Consider the following 16150-nt stretch of genomic DNA (forward strand, 5'->3'; position numbering starts at 1 on the left):
CCGCCTCCCCCACCTTCTCCCGGCTTCAGGATGTGGCAAGACCCCATCCTGAAGCCGGGAGAAGGGAGGCCCAGTTGGGGAGGGGGCAGACGGCGCGGGCCGAAAGCCACGCCTCCTGCCGCCTCTCCCGGCTTCTCATGGCTTCAGGATGGGGCGGGACCCCATCCTGAAGCCGGGAGAAGGCAGGCCTGGCCTGGGGAGAGGGCAGGCAGCGCGGGTCATGGGCGTTCTGTGTGGGAAGTTTGGCCCAGTTCTATTATTGGTGGGGTTCAGAATGCTCTTTGATTGTTGGTGAACTATAAATCCCAGTAACTACAACTCTCAAATGTAAATGTCAATTTTCCCCAAACTCTACCTGTGCTCACAATTGAGCATATTGAGTATTTGTGCCAAGTTTGGTCCAGATCCATCATTGTTTGAGTCCACAGTGCTCTCTGGATGTAGGTGAACTACAACTCCAAAACTCAAGGTCAATGCCCACCAAACCCTTCCAGTATTTTCTGTTGTACGTGGGAGTTCTGTGTGCCAGGTTTAGTTCAATTCCATCATTAGTGGAGTTCAGAATGCTCTTTGATTGTAGGTGAACTATAAATCCCATCTCCTAAATGACAAAATCATTTTGTCAACTCCCCCAACTCCACCATCATTCAGATGTCGGCGTATCAGATATTTGTGCCAAATTGGTCCAGTTAATGAAATACATTCTGTATTTAAGATAAATACATTACAATTCATAACAGGAGCAGAATTACAGTTCTAAAGTAGCAACAAAAATAATTTTATGGTTGGGGGTCATCACAACATGAGCAACTGTATTAAGGGGTCGCGGCATTAGGAAGGTTGAGAACCACTGATCTATGGCAAGCATCCTCGGAGGTTGTTAGGTGACAACAATCCTATCTCTTCAGCCAAAAGCAGGCCCACACTTCCCACTGAAATACTAATAAGCTTAAATCTGTTAAAATTGTTCTTTATTTATTGTATTGTTTTAAAGTGTGTTTTTTTTTGCACTACAAATAAGATATGTGCAGAGTGCATAGGTATTCATTCATGTTTTTTTCACATTATATTCCGGCCCTCCAACAGTTTGAGGGACCGTGACCTGGCCCCTCTGTTTAAAACATTTGAGGACCCCTGGTTTAGGGCTTTAAGGGTTAAAACCAGCACTTTGAATTGTGCTCGGAAGCAGACCGGCAGCCAATTACTAACAGTTGTATATTACATATGGCACAAAGACACTGATAGGCTAATTCTCACATCTGAGTTCTGTAGCAAAGCTTTCAGAAATTCACATTTTTTCTATTATCAGATAATTAATGGCTATACGATTTATAATATAACATTTTGTTAAATGCTGCTATCTTTCCTCCTTCAGAGCCAATATTGAACTTCCAGTTTTCTTCTAAATCTTTAATCTCTCTTTTATATCTCCAATAGAAAGAAACAATAACAGAACTTTAGTGAAGTGTCACTACCTTCCATTCCTTGGATCAAAGATGAATCAGAGGTCTCCTGAATTAGCCTGAGGCATATTGGGTCATCTTCTAAAATGAATAAACAGGTACTGAATCTTGGCATTTGCGGGGAGGGGGAGCATGCGATGGATTTGAACTTTCTCATTTTTTTAAAAAAAAATCTGAGATCCAGTCGCATTAAGTATCTTTCACTGGGTTAATTCAGATCAGATAGTGTGTGTTTTATACATACTTGTAGGCAAATTCAACCTCACAATGACTTCAGTAGCCAGTGTAATTGTACTCTTGGTAACACATACAGTACATGGAACTAGCACCTGCATTTTATGATCAAGAGAGCCTTGTCAGATCACCAACATCCATTAGGAAGTCTTTAAAAGGGTTGAGTGAGCTTTTTGCTAATTTTGGCACACACAAACACAGATAGAAACAGTCAAATTATCAAGATTTTGCAATTCCTTTAAGACAAACAAAACAAATATTGATTTATTTTCCTGGTCTGTTTTGTTAACCTTGGACAAAAGACATCATTTGAACTGATCAAACATGATACTTTTCGAATGGAAATTCAGTGTGGAATATTTTTGTGCCTCAAATCATCTTTACGTATTAATTATTTTAATGTCACAGACTAATTGAAAAATGTGTGGAGGTATGACAAGTACTGAAGAAAAAGAGCATGTATGATCTCATTTGAGCTTCAGATGAGAAAGGCCAAGATTTAGCTATCGGTTGAGTTGAGGCTATTCCCCCTCAAATTAGAACTCTGCTTCCTCCAACACTTTTTTGTTTGATTCTCAGATTTCTGGCATTTATAACGAATGAAACATTGAATCCACTTACACCTAGAACTCTTATATTGGCTTAATTTGCATTTCTTTGGTAACATTGCCTGCCTCTTTGGATGCCTAAACTCTTATTTCTAAAAGCTCACTTGAAATTATATGTTACGGTACTTCTAAGAATTTAGGGACTGAAGGGAAATTTCATTGGAGTACACCATTTGTATCTGGGAGACAATGCTTTCATTTTGCATGCATGCAAACACACACCACCATGACTAAACTTCTCAGGAAGGCAAAGGAAGATGTCTTGACTCTTTATTTTTACCAGCCTTGGTTTTTAATGTGCCCATGCTGGTGCAGCAAGACAGAGTGTGACTGGTATATCTGATTCAGTCCATGACTCTTCTTTCATCCAACACTGCACACAGAAAGCTCTAGTTGTTGTGCATTATTATGCACCAGTCCTTCACACCCAGCCAAACAATGATAGGCTTAATAGTGCAAACCCTCCTAGGAAATCAAGATGTTATCTCTGTTTCATTAAAAATGAGGGCACTGTTAAAAGTAATAAGTCAGGTGAACAAGCACAAAAACCTCCATTTGCTCTTTCATTCCACAGATAGGTTAGCTTTTTTAAAAAAAAAAAAAACTTTCAGTGTCTTAGTTATACGAGGCATGATTGCCTGCAAATAGCAGTCTAACATAATAGAACACTTAAGGGAAAAGAAGCAGGGAATATATTACATAGGGTTTTAAGCTTTGACAACTAGATGCAGAACAATGCGTGATTCCCAGTCCTGGTCTAGGAGATGTTACTTGCTCTTTAACACAAATTTGTCCATTTCTTCTTGTTACCGTTTTTTGGAAGATGTTATAATATGATTTCATTTTCCCTTCAAAGCCTTCCTCAGAACTACTTCCCACATGAACTAAAGTCTTAACCATGTTTTCCAAACTTTAGGGTGAGGGAGGAGAAAGCAAATGTCTCCATCCCGAATGCAAAGAGCATAGTATCCAAAACCAGTGTCATTATTTAAGCACCTTAAAGGAAAAATCTAGAAGTATATTCAGAGGCGGCCCTAGGTAATTTTCAACAGTAAGTAAACAGTATCCCCCCCCCCCCCCAAAGCAATCACTGATATATATTTTCTGCTCGTTGTGGGAGTTCTGTGTGCCATTTTTAGTTCAATTCCATCATTGGTGGAGTTCTGAATGCTCTTTGATTGTAGGTGAACTATATATCCCAGTAACTACAACTCGCATATGTCAAGGTCTATTTTCCCCCAAGAGCGCCTCAAGAGCGCCCCTGGGCAAAATCAACTATACTGCAAATGCTTACTTTAAGCCGCCCCTGAGTATATTTTTCTCTTTGTGGAAGTAAAAATGCAAGACAAGGAGTGATATAACAGAAGCAGAATGGAAGCATAAAAGTGATAACACAGTCACAGTCCAACAAAAAACAATATTTTTACCATCTCTAGGCCGGTTCCTTGGGTTATTTGGGGTGCTCATTCAGAAAATTGCATTGGATAAACTGAATCAGCTTTACTTTCTTAGCTATGGTTATCATGATTTTCTATGGACCAGCAGATGAACACTAGTAGATGGCATCTCTATCTCAAAAAACTAGAACAGATAGGGGCAAACTGGTGCCATTTTTGGAACCAGAAGGTCAAATTACCAAGAAACAGAGCTAACATTTGAGGTACCAAAATGTGTATTGGACGGTACAATCAGTACAATCACAAGTCCAACTTTTTAAAATACGCATATTTATAACATCTGAAATCTTATTCCTTATTCCAACATGACAGAGATTGTAGTGAGAAGGGCCACCTCCCCACCCCACCATATCTCTATCTCATTCGTTTTGTTACAGGATAGGAGGCTGCCTTATTGCAAAACAGCAACAGGGCAGTCTCCTGCAATGATAAGGAGGCCTTCAGTTTCCTAGGGAGGGGGGGGGGAGGTTGAAACTGGGAGCATTGAAGGTAGGATGGCTTGGCCATGCCCCGCCTTGTCGATCTAGCGTTGGCCTGGATGGGTTGTATGGACACTCCCCTGCAAATGAGCAGGGTTTTTCACCCTTGTGTAACCTCAAATGAAGCTTGAACCAGCATATTTAATGCCAGTTCATTCTGCATTTGGCCAGTACAGAAGTGCCCCAAGACACTGGGCACTATGTGACCCTCTGAACTAAAGCCAACATTTTATTTGCTCAGGAGATGGCCCTACTATTCTACTGAAAGATCTGATAAAACAAATAAGTGATAGCAAGGTAAAGGTACATTTTATTGATTAACCCATCATCCCTATCAAAGCACTTGACAAACATATATAACACGTACACATACAGCATACAACCTATAGTACAACAAAATTTAAAATAAATGATCTGATAGAAGTAATAGCAGGGAAGTTCAAGCAAGGGCAACTATTGCCATGATGAGCTATCATAATTTTATTATTTGTCACTCTTATATCACACTTTGTCTCCAATGAGCCCTCTAGACAATGCACATGGCTTTCTTCCTTCCCACTTTATTTTCAGAGCAGCTATCTGAAGTGGACCAGGCTGAATTAAAGTGCCTGACTCAAGCCACCCAATGAGTTTCCCCATACAACATTCAAAACCTTGCATCTTCTTTTCCACTTGTCCTCCTCGGTGGCAGAATTGGAAGAAAAGTGAAACATCAACATAATGCTATAAAAGACTTTCCTTTTGTCTCAGAAGACAAGCACAGGCTGACATGTTTGACTGATGGTCATATTCAGTTGAAGGTTACAGAAATGGAGGGATTCATGTGGTGTGATTATACATTGTTCTGCATGGCATGCTGTATATCACACATTGATACACACTGTACATTGATTACATAGCAACACGTTGTTGTGCATTGCACATCAAAACAAAGTGTGCATGGGCTCTGCAACTGCAATTCTGTAATGAGGTGGCATAATGCAACTGAGTCATAATTTTGTGAGCATAAGGTAGTTTTACATTTCCTTGATATAGAACATTGGCCTATATTTCCAGGAGAATCTCATGCACACATTCATCTTGTAGTACTACCCAAATAAAATGCCATGTCTGGAAAAAATAGGTTGCCTCTGAATCACTGTTAAATAATATTGCTTCTCAGCCAGACCATTTTTATTTTTAATATCCTAATACTTTTATTTACTTCCTCTTTCATCCTTTTCATTTGACATTCTTGAGGTCATGTCATTTTTGTTATATTCCTTCAAGTCATGTCTAGAGTGACCCTAAGGTGAATTTATCATGAGGTCTTCTGAGGGTGACTGTGATTTGCCCAAGGTTACCAACTAAATTTCTATGGCCAAGTGGGGAATTGAACCCTGATCTCCAGAACTGTAGTACACCCAGGACTCAAACAGCTACATCACACTGGTTGTACATGAAGTTAAATGCATCTTTCAATTTAGCTCTTTTCTCTTTTGCTAGAGTCGCGAAGAAATTCCTTTTTTCCCTGAAGTAAATATTTGCTGCAGCCAAGGAGATTGGTGCCACTGGAGGATTTTCTCCTGATATCAGTCCTAACTAAAACAGAAGGACCACAGCAAGGACAAAAAGGATGACATTCTAATACGGGAAGGTGCAACAAGTAAAGTTTCTGGAAAGTTTCTAAATACATTCAAAAGCAGCTGCTGCGATTTGCATTTGAAAACTCCTGCAAACCACAGTAAAGAAACTACAGATATGTTTTCCTTCACATGTCACTAATTATAGCTCTGCTTTGGTGGTGTGCATATGTTTCAAACAAAACTTATATTCTCTGAGTTTAGAAGCTATTTGGATAATTTGAAGGAACCTGCTGTTTTCTTAAAGGTAGCAATTTGTGATCTTCAAATTCTAGTATTTGAGATTATTCTTGATTTCTGGTTTTGTTCATTCTGGTTGTTTTGTAGCTTTATATTGTCAAAAGAAAATGTAAGCCAATGTGAGCTGTGTGGAGAATGAGTCATAAGCTAAAATAATGGATTGCTTTGATTTCAATGGAAAATCTAGACTGCTATCCTATACACTAGGAATCGCCAAACTATGGTCCTCCACATGTTATTGTTCTGCATCTTATTTATACTTGGATGTTATAATGTGGGATGATGGGTGTTGTACTCCAACAGTAGTCAAAGGGCAACAAGCGCAAAACCTTCAAGTAAGTCACATTGAACAGTATAGAACCTTCTTACAAGTGAATTTTTCTGCATTCCCCTATCCCCGTCCCACATTGGCACCACTATTTTTACCATTCTTGGGCACTTCAATATATAGCTTCCCAACTCCTATCTTACCATTATCACAGCACCTACCTTTTATACGGCAAAATTAATTCCTCAGTTTCTACCTTTCCTAATCTCTCTGCTAGGACTATTAGAAGCAATATATGTGAGACTGGTGTATCATTATGTATTCTTCTTTTCAACAAGTATGTTTTATTATGTAAGGTGTGGTCATGCTTCCCTCCTCTTTGCCCTTCTCTGCTGTGGCATCCCAGTCACAGAATATGGGATATTCATTGTTGTAATTCTGAATCCAAGTGAAAACAGGGTTGTTTATAAATGCATTTTGGGACTAATTGGCTTTATACAACTCTACACATGCACATATTAGGGGGAAGTGGTGGTTGAAGTATTTTAACTGGTTTTATCCTGTCTTCTTTTAACTTGTAAAATTCTTAGTTTTTAATGTTCTAAAATATTTCCACTGTTTATATAGTCTTAAACTAATTAGGTTCCTTTTATTGTATGCTCCCCTGAGCTCTTCACACAGAGGACAGGCTATAAACATTTTAATTTTTTTTTAAAAAAATAATATTCTAAACAGTTGTTTTTAAGTTATCCCCCCCCCCCCCAATTTTGTATTAAATTTTGTGGGGTTGAAGCTGTACAGTAAACAAATTTACTATTTGCATTGTGTTTCAGTGCAGTTTTCAGCTCAAATCCCATATTGGAATATGCTTAAAAATACATATTTTTGGTATTTTGGTATCTACCAATTTATATCAATATTTGGGCTGACAATACGGCTTGCTAACATCTAGTCTGAATTCTATGATAGTGTGTTAGGTGGCAGAAATATTGCTCAGTTTGGAAGTAAATTTCACAGTTTTTTTCTGATGAAAGCATGGTAGACAAAATAGAGCCATCTAGCAGCGGTGACAGGGGAAAGCACAGTGACATGCAGAAGTTACCAGACCCACCGCACTGGATGGGTTTCATTGAGAAACCCAGGAGAGTTAATGGGCTTAGTTTTCTCCGTTTCTCAATTAATCTCATATACTGTAATGGTCAAAATTGTTTGTTTTTTAAAAAACTGAAATTCATTTAGAAACTTTGTATTATTCAGAGAAAGCTGGAGACACCCTCACAGCAAAGCCTATATAAGCATAGTCTATAATGTATATAATCCACTCCATGCACTTAGCTCCTCTGGGGGACATTTACATCAACCAGCCAGGACTTGACTGACAACTGTTACGCAGAAGACCTTCTCATTGGCCTCCCCTAGAATGAGAAATGACCTGCCAAAAGAGATTTGACAGCTAAGCAAAGTGTCAGAATATAAAGAAAATTAGACCTATCTCTTCAAGCATGCCTACCCAGTCAATTTTAAATTATAAATTGAAATTTGCATTTTATTGGGATGAATGGATTTAATGTCTCTTAGGCTTTTTAATATATGTGCTTAATGATATTATGTTTTAACTATGTATTTTAACTATATGTTGTATCCCAGCTTGAGCCTTTAGGTGACAAGGTTAAAAATAATTATTATTATTGTTATATTGTATTTGAAATCCATTTGAAGGTTTTTAGCCTATTGGAAACTGCCTTGAATCCCATTTTTGGGGAAAATATAGGAAACAAATGAAGATAAAGGGGAAGGAGAAGAAGAGGAGGAGGAAACAGCATGGGAGGATAGTACAAAAGCAAGAGGTACAATCAGTTATTATTCTTCTGTTGTGAATGGAGTTAACATCTTATAATCTTTTATTGCCTTTCGCCCTGGTCCTCACATAGCCTATGCTGCAATCCCTTTACACAATGGCTTCTTAAACACCCCCCCCCCCCCACACACACACACAATATTTTATGTGACTCAGGTATATAAAATAGTATTTACTAATAATAAATAATAAAGAAATGCATTTTAAAATCAGTTCTTTGGTGTGTGTATATATAATTTTACCATTTATTTAAGGGGAAAGCCAGTTTGAATATTAATAAGATGGACGTGCTTGTTTATTTTTATCTAAAGAATTAAATCTTGGCTGAATATTCGATGCTACATGATGTAGAGCATCCTCAACATTTTTCATGCCATGCTGGCATGCCCTGCTTGCAGCCTCAAGTGGCAGAATATATTCTGATGGCTCTCCTTTTTTTCCTCAAGAATAGGAGGGTCACAATGGAGTATTTTGGGCACCCAGGCTGCAGAATGGGCCATGTGCCTAAAATGGACCCACATCCACCTCTCTCTTGTTTCCATTATGGTCTGTTCACATATATGCATGCAAATCATATCAACACACACACACACCACTCCCTGGAAAAAAAAAGTCCTAAACAAATAGATTGTATTAACTCTTTTGTTCTTACACAGGATGCTGGCAAATTCTTCTGGAACTTTTGGTAGTATTTTAACTTTTAAATGTCGTTTTTATTTCAGTTAATTATGGATTATGAACCCAGTTTAGCTTTTCAAAATTAAAATTTGAAGAGAAATATTCCTGAAACAGAAAAGATCAATCAAGCAAAATCAGCATTTGCAAGGCTTGATTTTCTGGCTGCCTCCCCAAAGGAAATCTGTAAGGGAGGAAGGTCCTTATATCACAAGGGGAAAGGAGTGTGGAAAGGAAGAGAAGGAGGGAGCAGAAAGCAGAAAGAGTGAACAGGAGGAGGAGGAAAAACAAAGCTAGGGGTGGCTTTGCAGCTGAGGCTCACCTTCTAGTCCAGCTTTCTCTCTCTTTGTCCCTGTGAGAAAAAAGACTCTAGAGAAGAGGGCAGGGGGGAGGAATTTGTATGTGATCTGAATTGCTGATAAGGGAAAGAGGGAAAGGGAGAGAGACAGAAAGAGAAGGACTGGAAGACAAGTTCCCCATGGCTAGTGAGCTTATTTCTTGGCTCACAGAGCTTTCCTTGCTTGCTTCTTGGTCTTCTTTGTAAAAGGAAAAGCAGCAGCAGGGTAAGGCACCGATTGGGATCCCCAGATTCAGTTAAGGAACCCCAAATGGGGCTGCAGTCCACAGTTTAAGAAGCTTTGCTATAGACTAGTGGTTCTCAACCTTCCTAATGCCATGACCCCTTAATACATTTCCTCATGTTGTGGTGACCTCAAACAGTTAAATTATTTTCATTGCTACTCCATAAATGTAATTTTGCAACTATTATGATTTGCAATGTAAATATTTGATATGCAGGATGTATTTTCATTCACTGGACCAAATTTGGCACAAATACCTGATATGCCCAAATTTGAATACTAGTGGGGTCGGGAGGGATTGAATTCATCATTTTGGAGTTGTAGTTGCTGGAATTTACAGTTAACCTACAATCAAAGACCATTCTGAATTCCACCAACTATGGAATTGAACCAAACTTGGCACACAGAAGTCCCATGACCAACAGAAAATACTGGAAGAGTTTGGTGGGCATTGACCTTGAGTTTTGGAGTTTTAGTTCACCTACATCCAGAGAGCATTGTGGACTCAAACAATGATAAATCTGGACCAAACATGACACGAATACTCAATATGCCCATATTTGAACACTGGTGGATTTTGGGGAAAATAGACCTTGACATTTGGGAATTGTAGTTGTTGGGATTTATAATTCACCTACAGTCAAAGAGCATTCTGAACCCCACCAATGATAGAATTGGGCTAAACTTCCCACACAGAACCGCCATGCACAAGCCTCCCTCCAGCTTCACACACTCTCCCTCGCCCACACATGTGCACCACGCTGCCACACACAAAACATGCCTGCTCTCTACTCCCCACTTGGAGTCTCAGAAATAGCCTCCCCTTGACTGAGAGGCCGGCCAATCACAGCGGAGGAGGGCTTTTGGTGGGAGGATTCAGCATCTGTTTCCAAAAAGGAAGAGAAGGACAGGCGGAGAGATCTTCAGTAGGCCTGGGTAACAACGGAAAAATTTGTTTCTAAAATCGATTCGTTTTTTGGGGTTTTTTGCGTTTCGATATTTAAAAGAATTCTGAAATTTTTCTTTTAAAAAGTTCAATATTTACGAAATTTCGTAAATGTAAAAAAAATTACGAAACATTAATGAAACAAATACGAAACAATAACGAATCGATTAGTTAATGGCGGATGCGACCGCACAATACGCTAAAAAACCTCCAAATGGGACAAGGGGAACTTCTGAAGCTTCCCTCTCCCTCTGTTGTTGACTGTTGGTGTGATATTATAATTTTTTTTCACTAATTAAACAAAAAACAACTATAAAACTTGCCCCAGACATGCGGAAATAATAACGAAACAACCTCAAACCGATAACGAAACGAATACATAACGAATCCGAAGCATTTACGAAACGAATTTAAAAATTCGTTTCGTTTTTAAGTTGCTCCAGAATGGTTCGTTATCGCTTCGTTATAAAAAAAATAACGAATTTTTAATGAATTACGAATTAACGAAACGAAACCGCCCAGCCCTAATCTTCAGCCTTCTCTGCCAAAGAGGTTCATAAGACCATCAGAAATATATGTTTTCTAATGGTCTTTGGCAACCCTTCTGAAACACCTTCATGATCCTCCCCCCCCCCCCCAACCAGGGTTCCTGACCCCCAGGTTGAGAAATGCTGCTCTAGACCATCTTAACTGACAACAGAAGTGACATTTGAGACAGAATGTAGGCCTCTGACTGCAACATCCTCACCTTTTCTCTCCTGTATGATTTTTGACATCTTTGCCTGGTTAAGAAGTCAGTGAAGCTCTGAAATCTTGCGTAATATATTATGTGCTTTGGAGTTGCTAGAGTAAAGATGTTGTTGCTTGTGGATTTTGAATGTTTTTTGTTTAGTCAGAACCATGTAAAACCCATTTTTTCCATCCCACTGATTGTGTAATCTCAACCTCTTAGATAGCAGGTGACATACATAAGAGGTGGTGTCCAGATGCATGATAGTTGGTGGAAAGGAATTGATGTGTTTAGCTAGTTATTAATAAATCAAAAATCTTGTTCATATTTATTTTAGCAGAACAGGAAAAAGAATAATTCAGTTTGTGGAATTTCCCTTTGAAATGTGTTAAATGTGCACACTAAGGACATACAAAGACTTTGTATTTAGAGGCTCAAAGATTACTGCAGACTTCACTTCACTTCACTTTATTTCTTAATTAGTCTCTCTCCACCAAGGTGCTCCAAGCGACTTACAGTCTAAAATAGCATTTACACAATATAAAAACATTCAACATAAAAACATTCAACAGTGACTATTTGGGAAATTAGATAGGATTACTTAAATGCACAACCAAACAGCCAAGTCTTGAGTGCAGATTGCAACCAGGAAATCAGAAGATGTTTACTTCTTGGGAGGCGAGCAATGACCAATCTCGGTAAAATAGTGAAGAGTAGAGACATCATACTGGCAACAAAGGTCCACAAAGTTAAAGCAATAGCATTTCCCGTAGTAACTTATGGATGCAAGAGCTGGACCATAAGAAAGACAGCGAAGGAAGATAGGTGCTTTTGAACTGTAGTGCTGGGGAAAATTCTGAGCCTTGGACTGCAAGAAGATCAAACCAGTCCATCCTCTAGGAAATAATGCCTGGCTACTCAGTGGAGGGAAGGATATTAGTGGCAAAGATGAAGTACTTTGGCCACAAAATGAGAAGACAGGAAAGCTTGGAGAATATGGAATGAAAAAAGAAGAGGAGCCAAGTAAGGGCAAGATGGATAGATAGTATCCTTGAAGTGAATGGCTTTATTCTGAAGGAGCTGGGGGTGGTGAAGGCTGACAGGAAGCTCTGGCGTGGGCTGGTCCATGAGGTCACAAAAAGTTGGAAGCGACTGAACAAATAAACAACAAATGCACCATACCAGAATAAAGCAGAAAAATGTCTCCTATGATTATACTCATGCTCCCATTCCAGTTAATATTCAACATGGATTTCAGGTGTTTCTGAATGTTAGAGTCCTATAGATTTTTATTGGTGCAATTTATGACACCCATAACTGCAGGACTGGTACAGTTTTATCTGCCCACATCTGACGCAATATGTCCTCTCGGAATTTTTTAGGTCCTCCAGGCAATTCTATGTTTAGATCAATATCATTCAAATATAAGACAAAAAGGCAGCTGGAAGTGATGTGGTATCGCTTTGGGTACTTGTAAACATGTCATGTTAGCCTGGAAGGCAAGTGTATGGAGGAAAAATGAACTCCATCCTTAGCAGAGTTGCCCAAGCCCTGCCTTAAGAATTTACATACAGACAAGCCAGTAGCCAGGATTTTGATTTGGGGGGGGGGGGGGTGAGTCTGAGTGAAAGAGGGTCTACCCTAGCAAACCTTTTGTATTGTTACCCCAATACCCCCATGCATATGGGATATATTGAGCATGGTGATCAGATCGTGATATGAATAAACATAACAGTTTAAATAATGCACCAGTAAGGCCTTCTTGCGGACCACCATGAGAATTTGGGGGGAGGGGGTCTGAAGCCCCTCAAGCCCCCCCCCCCCCCCCCCCCCGCTACATGCCTGCATACAGATGTTATATTTAAAGTGAAATACATTTGAAGACATTGAACTTTCTTTTGGCTGTCCTGAGCCAATCCCCTCAACACACACCTTGAGTATTCTTAGTCATCCTTACCACTTACAACATTCTTGAATTTCACAGCTGCTTGGGATAAGTGTTCTTAGCCGACAAAATAGTCTTAACAATGAATTGTCAAACAGTAATGAAAGTCAAATTAATCTGACAATACATGTGGGACAAATCTTTCAAGCTTGCCTTGATATATCTATACCAACATTCAATAAATACAGGAAAGTGGAGACTGTTATTTGTTCTCTGTATGTGGTTTTATCAGACTTTCAGCTGCCTGTGAGATCAATATCAGTGTTAACGCCTGCATTTCCGTAATAACATGTGGACTTGCAAGGAATGTTCCCAGAAGGAATGCTGTTACTGTCTTGATTAATTCATGACATCCATAGTGGGTTTGATTCAATGTCAGCAAAAGCCAATGGGACTCCGCTGAATTTGAAGCCAGCTAAGTGGGTTAAGCTCATTTTCTATACAGCTGTATATCTCACAAGTGACAAGTGTTCATTTATTCACAGGAAACAGCTGCCTGCATTTCTTACATTATAGCTCTATAGCAAGTTCAGCTATGGTTGGCACTAATTTATTCCTGAAGTAGAACTACAGACTTTAATACATCTTCTACTGGTTTTGAAGATTGTACTGCAGCTGCCTTTAGGGGTCAGATTTGAAAATATTTATTCCATTGACTTCACTGGAGCTGACAGCCAAAGGATACAACAGCAGAATTCCTTATTAAGTAATGTGAATTGATAGTGTGCTCTGGATATCCTCTCCTGTGTTGCTTCAGTGTCTTTGAAATGCAACCAGGAGAGCACAAATGAAAATGTTTCATTTGTAAATTGGTCATGCACTGGGTTGCAGTACTCTGAGGTATGTATTGCAGAAGGCTTTGAAGGAAAAGGGATGGCATGTCCTTTCCTTCTTCCCTTTGGTCTGTGTGTTTATGCATGGCTTCTTTTAAAAAGAATCCAACTCATTTGTACAGGGGCATCTCACAGAGGAGGAGGCCAACTCTGAGCCCCAAGACTGTTCCCTTCACTAAAAACCATCTCAAATCATAGTACATTGACAAAGCAGACAGAGTTGGTGTCTAGTATTATTAAATGAGGTGAAGTTCATGCTGTGCAGATTTCTATAGCCAAGAAAAATAAGGGATAAAATATCCCAGGCACATTTTGTATTCTTTTTCACATATCTCCCGGGTTCCCTGCTTTGCAAACACTGGAAAATGGTTTATTTCTTACAGAGAATTCATAGCAACTATTGTTTATAATGTAATGTTTACAGGTTTTTTCTTTGCATGGTTAGGAGGAGCAACATACATTATGCAGACTTGGGGTCCCTGATGTGTAGTCTGTTCAGTCTTGTTTAAATCCTTACGGATGCTGGGGGGGGGGGGGGGGGGATCTTCCATTAGACAGAGTGAAACCTTAGGTCGCTGGTTTCAGATTTTATGAAAGAGCAGAAAACATTTCTAGTTATCTCATTTAACAGTGCTATATTTTTACTGACAGGAAGAGAAAGAAGAACTGGTGAGATTTTCTTCCTCAGATGACAAAATAAATTGACTTGCCTTGGCTACTGTGCAATTTTAGGGGAGGGAAGAGAATGGGGTTTGCTGTTGTACCTCAGGCAGCAAAATACTTTCATTTGACTCTCCAAAGCTGCCACTGAAAATCTATTTCAGCAAAACCTGCTTCGCGAAAAGATAATTTTATGCCGCAATTATCTGCACAAACTGATTGTTTGCCATATAGACATGGATAATTCTCATTCAACTAATATTACCCAGGTCATACAGATTATATCTAGAATCCAAATCATGAATTATGCTTTTCAATCAGGGCAGCTCATGTGGAATGCTCAGATCACATTTATTTCCTACTGATCAACTTATTTTGCAGGCTTTTAATCTCTGCCATCACCTATGATGGTACAGTTATATCAGCCCACCCCCACCCCCAAAATTTTCAGGTTAAAAAAAACCCCTGGTTTACTCATGAATTTTAACTCTTCACTATTTTATCAAGATTGGTCATTGCTCTCCTCCCAAGAAGTGAATGTCTTCTGATTTCCTGGCTGCAGTCTGCATCTGCAGTTATCTTTGCACCTGGAAATACGTACAAAGACTGTCATTGCCTCCATGTTTTCTCCATCTATTTGCCCATTATCAATCAGTCTTGTTGCCATAAGCTTGGGGTTTTTTTATGTTTAGCTGCAACCCAGCTTTTGCACTTTCTTCTTTTACCTTGATTAGAAGGCTCCTCAGCTCCTCCTCGCTTTCAGCCATTAAAATAGTATAATCTGCATATCTAAGATTGTTAATGCTTTGTCTAGCAACTTTAACTCCAGCCTTGGGCTTGTCAAGCCCTGCACATCGCATGATGTGTTCTGGATACAAGTTGAATAGGTAGGGTGAGAGTATACAACCGAGCCGTATTCCTTTCCCAATCTTGAACCAGTTTGTTTTTCCATGGCCTGTTTTTACTGTTGCTACTTGGTCATTATACAGATTCCTCAGGAGACAGACAAGAACTTGCCACAATTTATTATGAACCACACAGTCAAAGGCTTTAGAATAGTCAATAAAACAGAAATAGATGTTTTTCTGAAACTCCCTGCCTCTCTCCATTATCCAGCAGATATTGGCAATTTGGTCTCTCATTCCTCTGCCTTTTCTGAACCCAGCTTGTACATCTGGCAACACTCATTCCATGTATTGCTGGAGTCTACCTTGCAGGATCTTGAGCATTACCTTACTGGCATGAGAAATAAATGCCACAGTACAAAAGTTTGAGCATTTTTTGCTTTTCCTTTTTTTGGTATGGGTATATACGTTGATTTTTTTCCCAATCTGATGCCCATTCTGGTGTTTTCCATATTTGTTGACATATGGCATGCATCACCTTGACATCATAATCTTTCAAAATTTTAAACTTATATGTATTTGCTCATAAGTACATAATTTAATATCTTAGAAATGGGACCCAAGTCTAACCACTAAATTCATGTATATTTCATAAAGCTTCTACACATAGCCTGAGAATAATTTTATATACAATATTTTAATGCTT

The 16150-nt window shown here is 39.1% G+C and overlaps 1 protein-coding gene and 1 long non-coding RNA gene across 5 annotated transcripts in view; one reads left to right on the forward strand and one right to left on the reverse strand.

The window, feature by feature from the left end:
• LOC137096557 (uncharacterized) overlaps positions 1–7122 on the forward strand; it is a 41054-nt gene extending 33932 nt beyond the window's left edge. The window contains exons 2-3 of the long non-coding RNA XR_010909536.1: positions 1438–1561; positions 5727–7122. This is a non-coding gene — a long non-coding RNA (uncharacterized lncRNA). The remainder of the gene's footprint in view (positions 1–1437; positions 1562–5726) is intronic.
• GRM1 (glutamate metabotropic receptor 1) overlaps positions 1–16150 on the reverse strand; it is a 231509-nt gene that overhangs the window by 195345 nt on the left and 20014 nt on the right. The window lies entirely within an intron of this gene.

Source organism: Anolis sagrei, chromosome 1 (genome assembly GCF_037176765.1).
Source record: "Anolis sagrei isolate rAnoSag1 chromosome 1, rAnoSag1.mat, whole genome shotgun sequence".
NCBI classification, from domain to species: domain Eukaryota; kingdom Metazoa; phylum Chordata; class Lepidosauria; order Squamata; family Dactyloidae; genus Anolis; species Anolis sagrei.